Source organism: Lissotriton vulgaris, chromosome 6 (assembly GCF_964263255.1).
Source record: "Lissotriton vulgaris chromosome 6, aLisVul1.2, whole genome shotgun sequence".
Classification (NCBI taxonomy): Eukaryota; Metazoa; Chordata; class Amphibia; order Caudata; family Salamandridae; genus Lissotriton; species Lissotriton vulgaris.
The window spans coordinates 1,248,629,197-1,248,650,177 of NC_141694.1; positions in this window are offsets into that span (position 1 = coordinate 1,248,629,197).

The following is a 20,981-nucleotide window of genomic DNA, read 5'->3' on the forward strand; positions in this document are numbered from 1 at the left end:
GGCATTTTTTGCTGGGCAGGCCTACATTCTCATTGCATTGATTGCCAACCCATGAATGCTGATGTTTCCGGTAAATTTTTAGTTAATGCATTGTTTTCAATTGAGTTTGTCCCGTGTGATTTTGCCATTTCCAGCTTCTTTTGCACTTCTCTCATTGCGCCTCTTTTGCCTGCACCTCTCTCCCTGTGCCTCTTGTGCCCGCACCTCTCTCCCTGTGCCCCTTTTGCCCTGCACCTCTCTCCATGCGCCCCTTTGTACCTGCACCTCTCTCTTTGTGCCCCTTTTGCCCGCACCTCTTTACCTGTGCCCCTCTCGGTTGCAGGCTGCTTCCTCCATCTGATTTGGCCTATTATTTGATCTAAATAAGTTTTCTTGGTGATATAGTGCTTTATGCATCTACTATATTGTGTGAATGTTGCTCCAAACTTACGTCTGGTATAAACTATACCCATCCACCATTAATTTGCCATAAACAACTTTACCTTTCCACCATTGATTTATCACAAATATTGATGTCTATAATGGCTCAAGTAATGTAATGGGTAATCTACTGCATGGCTAAACACATATTAGGTCCCAAAGTCGAGATCTACTGGCTAAGCCAATGTTTGTTTTTCTTGCAGCATACCACTGTTTTCATTTCAGTTACAGTTATAGGAAGCGAAGCCAAATTCACAGACCTATTGCACCAGCTTAACATAGTGGGCCTGATTTACAAAGGGCCTCCACACTGATGGCGGAATCTGCATTATGAAAGTTCTCATTGTGGAGATTTCGCCTTGAGATTGGAGACTCCTCAACAAGGGCTGTAAATCAGGCCCACAAAGTTGTGACCTGTGAGAGATTTGGAGATCAGTGGAGCAGGAACTGCACTTCTGCTAGCTCCTCACTCTGAAATACTTGATCCAGTGTCCTGTCAGTTACAGGACTGCCTGTTTTCTTTGGCAAAAGCCCTGTCTTATTTAGGGCAATGGCTACCGACACTGAACTGGAAATTTGTTTTAGAAAAACAAAAAAGAATGCAGAGCAAAAAACATACCACTTGCCCTGCATTCAACTGTTGCTTTAGTGCATCCCACACTTTGGCAAATGTACTGCAGGCACAGAAATCCCACCCAGGGAAGGTGGGATGTCCAAATATACAGTTGGTCCTCAATCTGGGTGATAGGGTGAAGTATCCACGATAGAAAGAAGTAGTCTGGTCAGGATATGGTGGTAAGTGAGGATTTATTTAGAAACCGAGATAGATACATCAAGAGCCCACGCCAACCGCTGCACTGGAAGCACTGGAATACCTAGGCATAGGATTCCACATTCCAGAGCATGCGACGAGGCGAGCTCAGAGAGAAGCACGAGGGTATAACACATCCCCTTTCTAAAAAAGAAAAGAATTAACCATAACATAAAATACATACAAGCAAAACAATGAATGAAATTACATAACATTATGAACATTTTGAAGGAAGAAGATTATTCACCAACATCGTAATCTTTGTGCCAAACAGGAGGTTTCCTCAGACGGGGAAAGCTCGAATGGGGGGTGTGAATGGGAATGGGCTGATGGGAACGAGGGAAAACAGGAGGGTGACATGAATTGGAACTAGAAGGAGAGGTCCCTGATTGGTTAGGAGAAAAGGAACTGCTAAGGAGAGGCGGAACTTTGACAACTTTAGAGAGGCTCCAAACATTGCCATCTGACAACTCTACAACTTGCCTACCCACTCTAACAACTAACAACGGGTCAGAAAAACGTGATACACCAGATCTAAGAAAACCAGACTTTCTCACTCGTACCCAATCACCAACCTTGCATGGATTGCTGGAATTGGAAGACACCACAGGAGCACCACAACTAGCACGTTTACCATCTACAAGGTCTCGCATCCAGGGCTGGCTTAAGTTACATACACCCTTCCTCCCCCGCATTTTTTCAAAAGGGGACAAGTCACCATCAGACTTAGGAGTATTCCGATAACTCCACAAGAGTTTTCTAACAGCCTCGTAACAATTCTCACCGTTGCACACAGCAAGTTGCAGACCCTCCTTGAGCACTCTAATCCACCTTTCAACCATGCAGTTGCCTTGAGGATAATAAACAGAAGAGCGTTTGTGTAAAATGCCATGGTTGCAACAAAAGGATTTCATCTCCGCAGAGGTGAACTGTGTGCCATTATCAGAAAGGATGGAAGAAGGAAAACTTTCTTTTTCAAAAATTGAATTGAGGAAATCGATAACCACCCTAGAAGATACATGGGGGACAAATTTCACTTCAGGCCAACTGGAGAAAAGGTCTATCAAGACAATGGCGTACACAGGACTCTGACCAAAGGACATCGGACCGGCAATGTCTATAGAAACGCATTCCCATGGTTTTGACGGTCTCGAGATAGAATTGTGATGATATTTAACAGGCTTTTGCGATTTATCACTCACACAACATTCAACCCAGAACCTTACATTTTCTCGATTAACTTGTCGACACCAGGCTACCAAAATTCACTCCTTATTCTTCTTTTCATACTGGACATGCCTGGGTGACCCTCATGAGCCATGTCTAATACGGTGTTCCTTAAATTGTCTGGAACTACTAACAGTAAACCTCTCAAGAGAGTTTCTCCCTGGATGGAAAGTTCTTGAGCCACTTGAAAATAAGGCAAGACATTAGGGGATAGACTGTTCTTGGAAGGCCAACCATTTTTGACATAAGACACGACATCCAAGTAATCACGGTCACTATTACAAGCCAAAATCCAATCATCTTCACGAATGCATCCATTGGACACTTCACAAATTGACACCACTTTGTCAGGATCATTGTCAGGAGCAACATGATTATCGTCTTCCACGGGAAGCCTGGAAAGAAAGTCAGCAAGGACATTCTTTGCACCGGGAATATACTCAACAGAGAAATGGAAATCTTGTAACTTGTACTGCCATCTTGCAATTCTAGAAGTGGCTTTTCCACATCCTTTGGTCGTAAAAAGATCTACAAGGGGACGATGGTCAGAACGTACAACAAAATCTGTACCATATACATACCTGCGAAAGTACTCAATTCCCCACCAGCAAGCCAATGTTTCTTTTTCAAGAGTGGAATACTTTGTTTCAGCACCCCGTAACGGTCTTGATGCAAAAGCAATTGTAACAAAACCGCTGTATTGCTTCTGCATCAGAACCGCACCAATGCCAACGTTGCTTGCATCTGTGACGATAAATGATTTACAATTGGTGTCAAATGGAGATAAGGCAGGAGCAGAAATAATGCATTTCTTGATAAAATTAAATTGACATTTGCAGTTATCATCCCAAATAAATTCTTGATGGTTTTTCATCAATTTACGTAAGTGAGAAGTTTTATCAGAGAAGGAGGGGATGAACTTGGCATAATATTCGGCTAAACCGAGAAAGGATCTAAGTTGATCCTTGTTGACAGGTTCAGGTGCATTTTCAATTGCCTTTACTACACTCAATTTGGGAGAGATGCCCTCTTTACTGATGGAATGCCCCAGATAATCTACTGAATTTTTTCCAAATTTGCATTTTTCTTTGGTGAGGGTAAGACCGTTGTCTTGTAGGATGGACAGGACTTTAAACAAAATTTCAGAATGTTCACATTTGTCCTTGCCGAAAACCAATATGTCGTCCTGAAAATATAACACATTAGAAACATTCTTAAACATGTTGTGCATTACACGCTGAAACACTGAGGATGCGGACACTAACCCAAAAGGCATCCTTTTATATCTGTATGCACCCTCAGTGGTTATAAACGAAGTCAGATGTTTACTATCATCATGAAGTGCTATCTGATGATATGCGTTAGACAAATCCAATGTGGTGAAGATAGATGCATCCTTAAGTTTAGCGAACATCTCTCCAATATTGGGTAAAGGATGTCTATCAACCCACACATTTGAATTTAAATCGCGCATATCCACACAAAGACGAATTTTCCCAATGGGTTTGTGGGCTACGACTACAGGCGAAAGCCACTCAGAGGATTCAATTTCCTCGATTACATCTAAGTCGCATAATCTCTGAAGTTCTTTTTTAACAGATTCACGTAAGGCTAAGGGTATGTTGCGTACTTTATGTACTTTGGGAACAGCATTATGTTTGAGAATAATTTTGTGTTTAAAATTTTTGAGTAAACCCAAACTAGGGGAAAAGACCTGTGGAAAAATAGTTTCCCATTTGTTGTCAGAGGACACATCAACAGAATTGATGAAGTCAGAATATCCTAAAACTTGATCAGGGTGATTGGGATCAAGTTTCATCATCAATTCTCTTTGTTGTGGCCGACCCAGTAAGCATGACCCATCTTTAGCAACATAAACTTTAGCATGTATTGACTTGCCCTTAAACGATAAAGTGGAGGGAAAGTATCCAAATACTTCAATGGGTTTTTTACCATATCCCCTTAATTTTATGTCAGAGGGAAATAAAGATATGACATCTGGAAACTCTTTTAACAACACATCATCACCAATTAAAGTGTACTTTGCACCAGAGTCTGCCATGACTTTTATAGATTTGGACCCAATTTGGAGCATACAGAAGGGTGAGTCTTTTTTTTCTTCTCCAACTTCGTAGACGGTGCATATATCATCGTATTCATCGTCATCAATGTCCACCGGTTGAACCTCAGAGAATTTGGGACGTCTAGAATCAGAATTAGAATATTTTGATCTGTTGCGACTTTTGCACATTTTGGCGAAATGACCCCTAGACTTACAGTAGTTGCAAAATTGTCCTATAGCGGGACATCTCTTATCTGTTGCTACATGGCCTAGAAAGCCACATTTGAAACAAACTACATCCTTTCTGAAATTTTGATGTGAAGCAGAAGCAAACATATGTTTGTAGGAAGTAAATTCAGATGGGTTTTTCTTGATATTTTGGACTACAGATATATTGGGTTTTTCGAAAGAGGATTCTTTAGGTTTTTTATCGGACAATTCTTTGATGCCTAACTTCATATCTTCAAATCGGTGTGCAATGTCAAGCGCTTTCGAAAGAGATAAGTCTTTTGCATCGAGCAATTTTTCTTGAAGTTTCACATCAGAAACGTTATGCACAAGCTGGTCCCTTAGCATTTGATCATGGAATTGTTGATAGTTGCACTTGGCAGCCAAGATCCTTAAATCTTTGACAAAAGAATCAATTGGTTCAACGGGAAGTTGTTGTCTGCTAAGAAACTTGTGACGTGCCACCACTTCATTGACCTTTTTAATGAACTGTTTATCGAGCTGCATAATTGCATTTTCATAGACATCAACTTCTTCCTCGGATGAGTTATCTGATGTCATTGGAGGAAGATGAGAAAGAATTTGTCTTCCTTCTGCGCCAAGTGAATGCTTAAGGATGGCGAGTTTGCGTTTGTCCGTGTAATTCTCACCACCAATGGCTTCAAGATAAGCCTCAAATCCTTCACGCCACTGTTTCCATTCTAATGGTGGTTCACCGGGACTCGCCAAAAATGGCGGAGGAGCATTGAAACTTTCCATTATGATTGGCAATGAATACAGGAGAATAAATGGTAGTGCTGAAATATAACTTCACCAGTGTGCTGAAAATGTCTTTGTAAAGTATTGTGATGTCATAAACAACAGTGGTAAAAGTTCTTGAATAGAATTATTCCTTGAAGAACAACACGAGAATTTCCTTGAAGAAGAGCTTTGTGACGTCACAATGGCAGACAGGTTGATAATACTTCTGTGCAGACGTTGTTTGCTTGTGCTGACGCTGCCAGGTTAGAATGCGGAGAATCTTGAGCGCATGCGTTTGCTCGCGCTGGAGTTAGTATTCCAGGAGCGTGACAGTGCGCACGCGTTAACTCGCGCACAGGAAAACAAAGCGTTCAAATGACAAAAGAAGATTAAAATGAAATTATTCTCACCGCTTGATGTGGAAAAAAACGGGGTTTTCAGGAAAATGTCATCTATTCGATCACGGAGGCTCCGCTGAAACAATAGAGGGGGTTCAGCATTTCATGACGGCAACGGTAATCTTGGTCCGGAGATACCGGGGCTGCAGGCTCTCAAGTCGCGTAGGTTCGTTTTCACCAAGTTGCCAGTGAAGTATCCACGATAGAAAGAAGTAGTCTGGTCAGGATATGGTGGTAAGTGAGGATTTATTTAGAAACCGAGATAGATACATCAAGAGCCCACGCCAACCGCTGCACTGGAATCACTGGAATACCTAGGCATAGGATTCCACATTCCAGAGCATGCGACGAGGCGAGCTCAGAGAGAAGCACGAGGATATAACACAGGCCTACCATCAAACCATTAATCAGCCACTTTCACCTTTGTCAGTTCACAAAGCCAGACAGACCCACCCATTTAAAGCGCGTTTTTCCCTTTTTTCCATCTAGTGAAGCTACGGGGTGCAACTGTTTTTTACGAAATTAGGGGCATATTATCAAGAAACAGCGTTAGCATTATCGCCGCTTTAGCGTCAGAAAACTGCAGCTAAAGCGGCGATAATGTGCTTGATAATATGCCCTTGTGAATTCCCTTAGAAGCCCATGTTCTGGTGTGAACATGGGGTTCTATGGGAAATCTCTACGGCGTATTATCAAACCCATTATCGCCGCTTTAGCAGCAGTTTTCTGCCGCTAAAGCGGCGATAATGTTAGCGCCGCGCTTGATAATATGCCCCTAAGTTTATTCAGCCAAGTCAGTAAAACCATTCGGGTCCCATTTGCAAAGAAGACAAAACTCCCTGGAGGTCTAAAGCAGGATGCCTGGCTAAGAGCTGTAACTTGTATCCCGATCCCAGAACCCCCAGATAAATGCCGGGGAAATCTAATTGTGGAAAGTTCATTTGCAAAAGTTTGTTTTCCCTCAGTCTCAGTAGATAGAATGTCTTCAATGCAGTAAACCCTCAGTACAAACGTGGAATTTCATTAGCAGCATTTTCCTTTTTTTTCACATTGCCTTAATGCACTAGTTAAGAGAAAAGTGTCTAGGTAAACATGTAAATAAAGTGTAATTTAGGGCTATAGTAAAAGAAAACTGAGAAACATCTAAAGCCCAGAAATCAAATGTTCAATACAAAAAGGTGGTGGGTGGAAAAGGAAAAGTCTAGCCCGAACTGCCAGGCCAAGTCCACTCTGATTCATAATACAAGCAACCCAAAACCGTTGTTGGCCTTTTGAGCCTCTTCAGTAAGGTATTGCTTGGTTCCAGTGGCACAGTACTCACGGGACACAAGTCTCTGCATACCTGTCACACTTAATTAAGGGTGTCGTGCTGAACAGTACAAAAAAATGATAGGTGGAATGCTTAAATTAATCTCAGCCGCTGGTAATTACTCAGGGCGGCATCCCAGTCATTTTTTTGGCCCACCAAAGCAATATCGGAAAGAACTAAGCCATATGTAAATCAGCTTTGTTTGTTCCTGCTTTCATGAGAACAGTCCCACCTGTGCATTTCTGTGGTTTTTGCTCATGCACCACATCTAACGGGAAACATCCTTTACAACGAAACTTTTTCCACGCAGTACCTTTACAACGCAGGATTTACAACGCAAGTCGTTACAACGACTTACGCTGGAGGGCGCTGTAGGATAGGGATAGTTTAATTTACTACCCAAAACCTTCCCTACTATCCACGGGGACTGGAGTTGGAATAGTAAATTAAACTATTCACTATCCACGCCCCCCAACGCAAGTCGTTGTAAAGACTTGCGTTGTAAAACCTGTGTTGTAAAGGCATGCGTGGAAAAAGCATGCGTTGTAACGACATACATCCCATCTAACAGTTGTGCACCTAATCCTCAACAGACAGTCTCTGCTGGCCAACACCTTCTGCCCTATGCCATGTGGCAGTGCGACATGGGGGATGGCTGTAAGGCCTACCTGTAAGGACGGAGGAGCTTATTTACGAGAGCCCTGCATCACTTTTGCACCACGTAAAGTCGTACATGCGTGAAGCAGGGCTCTCAGTTCTATTTATGAAGCCACGCAAACCCACCTTGCGTCGTCTTACTCTGAGCGAGGGACGCGTCCTAAATGCATTGCGGTGGGGTTTCCCACACAACCTCCATTGAATTCCATGCTGTTCCATATTTACAAAGTGATGTAAACCTGGGGAAGCACCAAACCTGCACGCCTCCTGAGGTGAGGCATAACGAGTAGATATATGTTTATGTCACCTCGTTTTGCACACGGAGAAAAACGCCTCTTCGCATTGTTTTTGTGCAGAAAGGTGCTCCTTCCTGCACAAAAACAATGCTGCTTGCAACTGAGGCACCCTTGCACAATGTTGCAAGGGTGCCTACTTTGCTGCTAGGCTGCCAAAATTGTTCCTACACAGAGAGTAAGGATAGCAATGCGCCGTATTGCTTAAATACAGTGCATTTCTGCCCTTTCGCTTTGGCGTAGGGTGACGCAGAAAAGTGCCTTGCTGGGCTGTCCTACGCCAAAATCCCATCCATAGATATGTCCCTGATTGCCATTGTGCTCATTCTGCTATCGCCCCCTCCCCTCGTTGCAAGCAACAAATAAGCACTCACCCACAAGACCTAGATACAGGGGAAGAGGTGCCTCTACAGACTGTAAGTAGTGGGAAAAACACAAGCAAGACACAATTATTGTCCTGTTGACCCAGCCTGCCGAGCCGGTGCCAGGCAAAGCTTTGGGCACGCCATCCAGTATCTACACCTAAATCTCTCATTAGAGCAGAAACCAAGTTTCACTATCACAAGGAAGTATAATTTATAGTGTAAATAAAGAAGTTACGTTTTGGTTGTAACCAGTGGTTATTTTGAGCTGGTGTTTGCCGGCATCCATTTTTGGGGCCTAACACTTATTACCTCCTCGTAAGTCTTCCTCGCCACATGATTTACATAGTGAGCTTCAGCTCCACGACAGAACCCTCCAAAGCAAAAAAAGCCTCCCACCCCCTCCCAACATGGCCGACCAGTCACACCTGACCTCTATAAGAGGCGGGCCGGCCCAACCAACAGCCTGTTTTTTTTGTTCTGCGCGATTCTCTCCAGAGGCGCTGTACAGGTAAGATGGGCCGGCGTGAGCTGGCCCTTGGGTTTTAGGGTTGAGGATCCTGCTTTAGCGGTCCCTGGTGCCTTATGCCTAAAAATCCCCCCCCTCTTCCTTCCCCCGGTCCTGTGGGGCCGGTTAGGTGCTGCTATAGTGTGCCAGAGGTTTACAGGGGGGGGGGGCGGCCGGGGATGTGGGGTGTTTGGTCATCCCCGTGTATCCCCAGGTCGTTCCTGAAAGGACCTTGCCACCTTGTGGGCTTTTGGGGTCCACCGCTCCGTTTTGCTTTTATACACCTATGCGTGTGCTTGCATGACTCCGATGTGATGCAGGCATTTGAATGTTACACCCATCGTGTGGCTGGACTGCACAATGGGAATCTCGTATTCCCGGGGTCATTCTCAGCCCCCCTAGTGTGGACTGCGTGGGGCTAACCCTTCATGTTCTGCTGCTGGAGTGATTGTGCCGCTGAAGGTTCGAGCCTCATGCCTGTCTTTGGCTCAGCTTTCGTGTGTGTGTGTGTGTGTGTTGTTTTCTGCCTGAAATTACGCACTGATATCATGCACCAAGAGTTATGGTCAGGCGCACTGGCCTCACATTGTGGCCTCGCCTGGGGCAGCGGTTTACGCGTGTGTTTTTTTTCCAGATCCGCGGCGCTTCTGCAAGAGCCTTCACGGTGCCTGGCCGAGGGATTGTAGTCGGCACTTACTGGTGGCGGCGAGGCGGCGGGGGCAGGCTCGGTCCTACCTCGATGGTCGGCGGATCCTCGGGGGCTCTGCTGACCGGGTCCGGGTGCTCCCCTCAGGCCGGCCTGGGTCTCGGTTACACGGCGCCGGCATTCGTGATGGGTCCGCCGCCCCTGGTATCCTCTCCTTTGTGAGCTGGCGGTTCAGGCCTACTGGCCGATCCCAGATCTGCCTTTTCCGTTGAAGGGCCCCCCGCTCCCGGAGTCGGTGTTGCGCCGGCTCCATCTGCAGGCCTGGCTCTTGAGCGGGTGACGCTGCTTGCTCGGGGGTGTTCTTCTGGGGCTGTGGGTTTCCTGCTGGGCTCCCGCAGGTCTTCCACATTCTCTTCCTATGCCCGGCACTGGGCTTCTTTCTCGCGTTGGTTCAGTCGGCTTGGTGCTGACCCCGCCACCGTGGACCCCTTGCGGGTCTTGCATTTCCTGGCTGGGGGGTTTTCTTGGGCTTGGCCCCTTCTTCCCTGAGGGCCCAGTGGGCTGCCTTGCGGGCCTTCCGCGGTCCGGTTTTCGACGGGCTGGATTCCCTGGTGGTTCGCTTGGCTCCGGAGTTGTTTTCTCCGTCGCCCTCGGACGCTCTGCCTGTCTCCCCCTTGGGATCTCCCTCTCGTTCTGCGAGCACTTCAGGGTCCGCCCTGTGAGCCCCTGGCCTCGGTGGCTTTGCGGTTCCTCACCTTTTCGATGGTTTTTTCCTGGTGGCAGTGGTGTCTGCGGGGCGATTGGGCGTGCGGGGGTCGTTCCTCCGCTCCCCTCCCTTCTTGCGGGTTTTGCCGGACAGGTTGTTCTCCGGCATGTCCCCCGTTGCCTTCCCGGGGTTCCTTTCCTGGTGACCCAGGCTTGGGTGGGGTCTTTACCGCCCTTCCCTCCCGACACGGTTCCTCCTTGTCCTTGCTGGACGTCCGGCGTGCTGTTTTGGCTTCTCTTGAGCGCACGTCTTCCCTTTCCCGGTGTGGTAGCCTGTTCGTGGCTTTCGGTCCAGTTCATTCTGGCCACAAGCCCTCTCTTCCCGCCTTGAGTCGAGGGCTTACACAGGCTATCTTCCTTTCCTATGCTTCGCTGGGTTCGGTGGTACCGGCGGGGGTCCTGGGTCGGTCCACGAGGTGGGATTCTGAGTCCTGGGCCTCCTTCAAGGGTGTCTCCTCTGAGGAGTTTTGTCGGGCGGCGACGTGGTCGTCCCCCCTCATGTTCATGGAACGCTATCGCGTTGTCTTGGGGGGTTCTGTCCCGGGGGACTTCGCTGGGGCCGTTCTGAGTGCGGGTGCTGTGGCTCCTTCATGGCCTTTTCTTTATGTCTTGATTCAGGTTTGCTGTAATTCCTGTTTTCTTTGCATTATACTGATTACACCTTGTGTTGGTTTCTCTGCATCACCGTGTGGTGTTGTTCTTCTGGTGGTCAATGAAGCCTTGTTGGCTTGGGTATTTGCTCACTATGTAAATCATGTGGCGAGGAAGACTTACGAGGAGGTAATGCCCCGGTTACTTACCGGTAATCTTCATTACTCCGAGTATAGTCTTCCTCGCCACATGAGTTCCCTCCCCCCCTCCCTGTCTGGCTATCGGCTTCATTGTTTGCTTGGTAGTTCAGGCTGTTGGTTGGGCCGGCCCGCCTCTTATAGAGGTCAGGTGTGACTGGTCGGCCATGTTGGGAGGGGGTGGGAGGCTTTTTTTGCTTTGGAGGGTTCTGTCGTGGAGCTGAAGCTCACTATGTAAATCATGTGGCGAGGAAGACTATACTCGGAGTAATGAAGATTACCGGTAAGTAACCGGGGCATTTTTGTGCATCAGAAATGTATGAAAACAAGTGTGGAAGTGGATTAAAAAGACATGAAGTGGATAGAAGGCTTCACAGTCTTGGATTTGGCACGCCAACATTCAATTGCATTGGCAGCAAGCTTCTGAGCAAAGCCCTGGGCACCGGCACTCTTTCATTCACAAATTAAGCACTGTAAACGCGTATTGTTCCAAATGCGGATCTGCCTGACGAATCTGCACATAAGCCTATTAATTCTCTCTCATTGATTTTTCCTCTTACGACCACAGAGTGGAAATGCCTTTTCTTCTGTGGTAGGTAATCGCAGCAACATAGGTCATTCCGTTTTTATTGTGTTTTCCCAAGACCTTTTTAGCGGCATTGCCAGGGGATCACATCTTGCTTATTTTGTGCTGCAAAGTCAATATGAGCGAGTATTTACTCAGAGGATTTTTTTAATTAAACCAGTTAAAATGAAAACGTACAGGTTTTCATTTATATCTTGTGAAAATGAGTATCAAGGCAAACAAGGCGGCTCTCAAAAACAATCTCTGATATTAGCTTTTACTTACCTATAATACAACACACCTTGAACATGAGAGTGGATCTGCACTAAAAACATGCTCTGTTTGTAAATAATGATGAAGGGCTTTTGGTGCCCTTGAGTGATTTATCAAAGTCAGAGCTATATTAGTATGTGAACAATAGGCTGGGGTCACCTTTGAGGACACCCAGGGAGCACCTGCCTTGATATTTATCATCCAGAAGGTGAAAAACCCTGCCTGTCTTTTGAGTGACCCCACCTTATTAGACTGACTCTGTATGGGCATTGTGTCTCTTTGGAGATCCGAAGAAAGCAATGTTTTACAGCTATTTGCAAACTCAAACTGATGCCATTCATTCATAGTTTTTCTCGATTTTGTAACGTGCTGCAAACAGTCGGGTCCCTTCTCAACTGTCAGAATTTGCAGATCTAAATAAAGCTAAACATTACAATCCGGATCGTTTATCAAGGTGCTGGAAAATGTGAGGCTGGGTTGGTCCCAGTAAAGGGAGAAGGGGGGGGGGGGTGTTCTCTAGAACATCCGGGTGGTACTTGGGAAAAGGAAATCGTCCAGCAATTGGGTTACTGTCAATTGCTTTCCTTTTTTAAGCATTACAAACAATTCCAGCTATTACTTGCAGGATTCATTATGACCTCTCATACATTCTGCAAATTTTCTCCTATAGATTTCCAGAAATGTATCTGACATTTTGTAGCAACCTTTTCCTGCTACAGGAGGCAATATTACAGTTTTTTCCGGAGTTTTCTATAGCGCTAACTTGACCTGAAGGAGTCAGAGCGCTTTACATGAGCACCAGTTGCGTTACACAAAGATACATTCATTTCATTTTTGCTAGGCACAGGGAGATTTAGGGCCATATGCATCAACACATTTTCCCATAGACACAAAATGGGCAATGATGCATCTGGCCATAAGTGATTTGCCCGGAATTACAGGATGATGAGCGTCTTTGCCGAGACTTGAACCTGGTTCCCCAGATTTGAGGTGGACTGCCCTAGCAGTTTGGCCACACCCTCTTCCCAATAATAAAACAGTAAAACTAGATGGAAATATTGCTCCCAACTTTTATTCCCCAAAACTCTAGACATCTTTGAAACTTAACAAAAATGACTGTTGCTCATATTAAAACTTGACCTACCTTTTTTACTAGGTCTGTGCGAAACACACATAAATAGCTTTAACGTACTTACGTGAAACTCGGCAAAATGGCTTGAAATTGCACATAATTATGCAAAATGTAAAATTGTCATTTCGTGCTATATTTTAGCACAGAATAGGTGCTCGTGTACATTTTTGGTTCAAGAGGACATTTAACAAGAGCACTGCAAAAAACAGTTAGTAGTTTTCTGTTGGTTTGTGTTTGAGTAAAATTTGTATCTTGAATTGCACGTAATCAAGCAAAGTGGTGTCATTTCTGGAATTTTGCACAACAAGCCCCTTTTCACCAACACTTAATTTTTACCAATCTTGTTTTACCAGGTAGTCTAGGTTGGGATGTTCTGCAATGATTTGATATTGAAGCATTAATGAGTTAAATCAGGTTGCATAGTCTTAGATATCTTAATCGTGTGAGTAACTGTGAGTGGAAGAATGTAACGCCTCAGAAAGTAACACCGGTTTTCGTCACGCTTCAAGGCAGTGCAAGATATTTATTTGTTATTTATTTTTCAGTGCAAAAATTGCTTTGCTCTGGAAAGTTACCTAAAAGTAACACAATGTAGTGCTGTGTGCTGCTTTGCATTGCTTTTCATCAAGGGGGTGTTTTATGGTTGGTACATGGGCATTCTCATGCTACAACCCATGGATTTTGACATAAAACTCTACTAACATTATGAGACAGGGTTTTTCACCCAAATAAATCTACCTATTTGAGGCAGGCACAAAGCAGGATAATTTTTTTTATCTCTCTAAACATTCCAAACTTTGTGTGTGTATTGTATAACGCACTACAGTTGAAAAATGAAAATAGTTTTAAACTGTGTATAAGCATAGTATTTTTTACTGAAAGGATATCCTTCTATTACAAAACCTATGCTAAACATCACACCCACACATACACACGTTTTCACTATTGCAAAACACACTGTTGAGCTTTGGTGGAAAGGTGTGTGTGTGTAGTGCTAGTCAACACTTGGGAAGAGAGCAGGCGCACCATATAATTGTATTTATGATGTTGTCCTGCTCTCTCTCTTTCAGGAAATGAAGCGCAACAACTTTGGTTGCTGCACTGGAGTTGAGTGAAATAATAGAAAATTAGCCCCCAAGTGACTCATGTATAAACGAACAATTAGCTGTTTCCATTTAGCATTTTATGCCACAAACTGTATTGTGAATCAGTGAGGTTTACACAGCAAATATAAGAAACATCAGATAGTGAGTCATGAACATTGGAAAATTTAACTAGTGACTCAGCAATCAGTTTTGGCATCATAAAGACCGGATGCAAATCAAAGATCAAAGCACATTAAGGGACTTATTAAGAGTTTGCCGGTCTGTGAACCGTGATACCCATGGTCACGGTCGAAACGCAGCGAGCATGGCGGTCCAATCCCCATATTATGAGATGTGCGGATTGTGTTTGGAAAGACCACGGCTGATCAGTCGACACCACCTTCACACCACAGACTGTCGCAGTTGGGGAAAAGCAGCTGCCATAAGGTGATGCAGGGGAGTTGCAGCTCCGCCCCTATTACAAGTTGGCTTTTCCATGAGCTGAACGCAACGGTGAGGGATCACTGACAAAATATCAATGTGAAGAATATCTACCTATCAAAATATTGAGGTAAAACATCGAGGATCGGAATATCGACTTCCTATCTACAAAAAGGTAAGTGCAAAAATATTGAGTCGTAAATAGCAATGTTAAAAATATAGTTTGCAAAAATATCGATTTTTTTTTATGTCTTAAAAGTAATATAAACTTAATTAAATAATAAATATAATTAAGTAAAACATACTTTTACATTTTTTTTAATTAATCAATAATAAATGAAATGTAAAATATATGTTAACTTAATAATATCAAAACATAATTAATAATTTTAATTATGAAATGTTAAAAACATAACTTAAAATATAATTACATATATATATATATTCACTGAAAAAACCATAGGTTTCAAACACGTTATAGTTAGAATTTAGCATTTAAAAAACCTTAGAAATTCACTGAAAAAAACAAAGATTTCAGGGGCGTTATAGTTAGTTGGACATTTCACTCGTACAAAACCATAGCTATTCCCCCGGTATAGTTAGTTCAGCTAACTATAACTTGCGCACCCGCAATCCACTGCTGATGATCCACACATTCCATTACTCATGACATGGTCAGTGACATCACTCATGACATCACTGATGACATCTCAAATGACATCAGTGATGACATCAATGATGACATCATCCAGTGAGTGTGTGTTTTTCTGAAAATTAAATATGTTTTATATAAATATATATATTACCTACTGGCGGTCGCCAGTAGGTATATATAGTTAGGACCTAGTTACCATAGCAAATTCCGAACATTCTATTGGAAATAACTTTGGCGCCGATTGAGGGATCTGCCTGTAATTTCCCTTAAATTTGCCTCGCTGCGCTCCGCTCCTTCCCTGAAAGTTTCAGGGGGATTCGTCAAGCGGCGGCCGAGAAAAAAGGGGGATCCCAAAACGTGTTTTCCCCATGTTAATTTCCATAGGGACATTATGACAAGGCTACAGCCCGAACGGCTGAATGGAATTACACCAAACTTGGCAAAATGGGAGGGACTGGTATGCAGTAGTGCCTTTTTTATATTTGGTGAAAATCGCTCCAGTAGTTGTTGAGAAAATGGAATTTTCCCAAATTATATATCTATGGGTGGGACACCATGAGTGCACTGTAAGCTTACTGTACTCTGTACCTTCCCGAGTATGAGCTGCATGCTGATTGGCTGCCACTGTCTGTCAACACTCCAAAACAGAAATTGTTGGCAGCCATCTTGTGCCTCAGTAGACTGAGGCACAGGAAAGCAGAAAAACAAACGTGTAGAACTCAAAAATCGGGCAGGGTAGAAGCACCCTGACCCCCTAGGCCTGCTCAGGGGGTCCCACAAGGCCCCCCCAGGGGGTACGCGCACCATACGCGCATCGTATGTGCACGTACGCGTACGGTGCGCGTACGGTGCACGTACCCCTGCAATTTTTGGGGGTGTGGCCTGGGGGGGTTAAACACAGACTACCATTCTTGAAACCATTGACACACCAATACCAGTTACTACATACGCACACACTGATTGCTAGGTCTATAAACACATCCAATCATTTACCCATAGAATCACTCATACATACAGTCACTCATCAATACAACACTATCATCTGCACTCAAACACCTATACAGACACTCACACTCTGCCACTCATCCATGGAGTTACTCACACATCTAGTCAGTCATGCAAAGAATCAATCACACTTTCATTTCCTCAACTATACAGTTATACACAACTTACTTATTCAAACATATACTAACACATACTTACTTTGTTATACAATTACTGATACAAGTACACAATGATCCATAGAGCCACTCGCACAATCAGTGGCTCTTATGTATAGTCATTTATATATGCCAGCTACCCACACACACACTCAGACTCCCATAGAAATACTCAGGCAACCATAAATAACACATATAGCAACTCATATAGCTACTGATCAACACATGCAGTAGCTTACACAACAACAGACATACTGATGCACACATTCAGACAGTTTAGTCACTAACCCATTCATTCAGTAAGACACATTTAATCATTCACTCATACATTCAGTCATGTACCTACTAAATCTTTCATCCAGACACTTATACATCCACTCATTCTTCAATATGTAAAACATATTTAAACTTTACAGAAACACACAGTCACTGGATGATGTCATCAGTGATGTTATCAGTGATGTCATTTAAGATGTCATCAGTGATGTCATCAGTGATGTCACTGGCCATGTCATGAATGATGTAATATGTGACATCATCAGCAGTGGATTGCGGGTGCGCGAAATATAGTTAGTACAACTAACTATATAGGAGTAATTTCAATGATTTTTTAAATGCTAATTCATAACTATATATGACCTGAAACCTATGTTTTTTTCAGTGAATATATATATATATGTACATCTCAAGGTCGATGGAAGAATAAATGGGTATATAATTGTCTAAATGGATGATTTTTTTTTGTAAAATTGATTGTATAACAGAGTGATTAAGTGTATCTTAGTGAATACATGGGTTAGTGAGTAATGTTTAAATATGTAAATATCTGAGTCCGTCTCTCACTTTGTTTATAAGTGGCTGCATGGGTTGGTGAGTAGCTACATGAGTGTCTATATGGGTTATTAATTGTTTTTTGAAGTATCAGTATGAGTGTCTGAGTGTCTGTATGGTTCGGTGGAGGCTATTACTTAGTGCATAGATGCAGGAATGAGTGACTCACTGTTTGTATGTGTTGAAGACAGCTTGTACGCAGGACAGTATGGGTGGATGAGTGTGTGTATGGGTGTGTCAGTGAGTGAATGACTGTCTCAATAGTGTCTTTATGAGTAACTACATATGTTTTAAACTAGTATATGTGAGTATTTGTGTATGTGAGAGTGAGAGATTGGAAGATAAATAAATAAGTATGTGTTTCCATAAGTAATTGTTTAAGAGAGTAAGTATGTTTAAGTTTCTGTAGAAGTATGTTTGGTGGTGTGTGTATAACTGTATCTGCAAGTAAATGGATGTTTGATACTTTGCATGTGTGACTAACTCTATGGATGAGTGTCAGTGTGTAACAGGATGTATAGGTGTATGTGACTGTATAGGATGTTGGTGAATGAGTGGATGCGTGTGCAGATCTTGGAATTACTGAATAGGTTGTTGTAACTAGTATTGGTATGTCCATTGTTTTGGAAATGTTAATTTCTATTTTTGAGTGTGTGTATCAAAGGTTATATTAGAGTGAGAGGAGGTCTGCCACTCTATCACAAGGATGATGTCATCATTGATGTCATTTGAGATGTCATCAGTGATGTCATGAGTGATGTCACTGACCATGTCATGAATGATGCAATATGTGACATCATCAGCAGTGCATTGCGGGCGCGCAAGTTATAGTTAGCTGAACTAACTATAACAGGGGAATTTCTATGGTTTTGTACAAATGAAATGTCCAACTAACTATAACGCCCCTGAAATCTATGTTTTTTTCAGTGAATTTCTAAGGTTTTTTAAATGCTAAATTCTAACTATAGCGTGCCTCAAACCTATGTTTTTTTCAGTGAATTTCAAAGGTTTTTTAAATGGTAATTTCTAACTATAACGTTCCTGAAACCTATGGTTTTTTTTCAGTGAATTTCAAAGGTTTTTTAAATGCTAATTTCTAAATATAACGTGCCTGAAACCTATGGTTTTTTAAGTGAACTTCTAAGGTTTTTTAAATGCTAGTTTCTAACTTCGCCTACAGAGGTAGGACATGTGAAGAAAATAGGAAAAACGCACAGAAAGATGAAAAAGAAATGCAGAAAGAAGCAACAGAAGTCCTCAAAGACAAAGAAAAGTGTAGGAAGAACCAAGACGCGCAGAAAGAACAAACAGAGGAGCAGAAAGAGGCATTGTTGCAAAATCATCCTGTGCCCTCCCCTTTTGTACCCCAGGGACCCCCAGTATTCAAGAGGAATTAGTCCCCCATCTTCAAACGTGCCAGGGGGCGCGTTTGCAGAGTGCTGCAAGGAGGGGGCGGGGCCTCCGGCGCAATGCCAGCATTTTTTTTTTTTAAGAAGGGGGCTGTGTGGCCCCCCTTATTTTCCTATTTCATTAGCCCTGGGGACCCCATCCGCCAGCAGGGCCTTACCCCTATTTTATTTTTATGTATTTTTTAAACTTGGAAGGGGGCCAGAGTGGCCCCCTCCTGAAGCCATAATCGCCCCGGGGATCCCATCCCCCGGGTCATGGCTAGTTTTTATTTTTAAAGTTATTAGGAGGGGGGGGCGTGGCCAAGCAGCATGGCCGACAGGACGTGAGCTTCACCAGCTCCGTCCGAGGACCCACTAATCCTGCCTAAAAGATCCTTGCTGGAACCTCCAAAGGGGAGCTGACGGTCCGGATCCTCTCCTGCCACGTTGGGGACCCCCACATTGCCGAGAGAGCCTCCGGTGCCCCGGCAAACACCGCCAGAGATCGAAGCGGCGCTCTGAGGGCTCCGCCTGGTTCTATGCGAGACTGCGGACTGGGCCTGCGTGAGAGACTAGCGGTGCGTGCGGCCCGCTCGGGGAAGGCGTTTCCCTGCTCCGGGGCTGACCGCGTCCGCTGCTGACCCCTCGATTGTTGGAGATGGTGGCGAGCGTCCAGGGCGACTAGTGGAGGGCTGATCTGGGGTCCGGTGATCCCCGCTGACCCGTGTGAGGGGTTGCAGCACCCGCCCCTCCCCCCTCCGATCCTCTACTGCGCCGGAGCTCCCGGCTGTGGAGCGCAGCCCCGGGTGAGTGCTTCCCTGGTCCCTGGGGCTCTGCAGGACTGTTGGAGGGCTGAGGCGGTGCGGCCACCAAGGGCTCATCACTGATCTTGCCGGAACTGTTGGCCTTTGGAGCCCGTCCCCGCACTGAGTGCCGGTGCGGCCTGCACAGGCTGCCCCTCTTGGTTTCTCTGCAGCTGTGGGGATTGCGGCCTCCGTCCCTTCCCCGGGACAGTGAACTACGGCGGCCCTTCCACGTGGAGCCTGCGGTGGCGCTGGGACCTGCGGCGGCCTGAGGGGTTGGGCTCCGGGGGACGTGGGCGGCTTGGAGCCCCCCTGGTATACACGGCATTGCCTGGGTGCCGGGGCGGCCTCCTTCCTACGCAGCAGCGGGATACAGACTGTGATACCCCCGGCCCACGTTGCGCCTTGCCCCTAGAGGCTTGAAGATTGTTCTGTTGCTCCTGGATGGGGAGGGGGCTCGTCCCGGGTGCACTGGTTTATTTATTTATTTATTTATATGCTTCTATAGCGCCTGAATAGACCCCCGAAGGGGTATCTCTGCGCTTTGCCATACAGAGGAACCAGCTATTGTGCCCGAACAGTACTAGTGGGGGTGGGCGGCGGGAAGAGAATTAAATGTTGGAAAAAAGATGAGTTTTTAGGATTTTTCGGAAAGACAGGTGATCAGTAATGAGCTTTAATGACAGGGGGAGGGTGTTCCAGAGAACAGGTCCTGTGTATGCCAGAGCCTTGCCTCCTTGGCGGGTTTTTTTAATTTTCGGAACCTTAAGGAGCTGGAGATTGCTGGAACGTAGTGAGCGGCCGGGAACATAGGGAAGAAAGGCTGTGGTGAGAAATTTAGGGCCCCTCCCAGTCAGGCATTTGTGAATTGTACACAAGATTTTAAATTTGGTACGAAGTCGCACTGGCAGCCAGTGGAGTTCCATCAGTAGTGGCCGGGAGGGAGTCCTAGATGGAGCATTCATGACTAACCTCGCGGCCGTATTTTGGACTACTTGTAGTTTGTTGAATTGGCCTTCATTGGATGACAAAAGAAGGCCATTACAGTAGTCCAGTCTACTGATGACCAGAGCCTGGACCAAGGTCTTTCTGTGGTGATCAGGGAGAAAGGGAAACACCCTTCTCAGCAGTGAAATAACCCCGAAACAAGTACCAGCAACCTGGTTGACATGATCTTTGAAAGTCAATGACTGATCGAATATCACTCCCAGATTTTTTATAGTCTGTTTAGGGATCGGGGCAGGCCCAGTTCAAGAGGCCACCACTCTTTGGACCATCATGTTACTGCCTCCCCATAGAGTACAACCTCAGTTTTAGCCACGTTACACTGTAAGCAATTGTCAGCCATCCATTTAGAAACTGCCCTCATACCTTCTGCAAAAGTTCTTTGTAATGCAGGAGAGAAGGTCTTAAAAGGGAACAGAAGTTGGGTG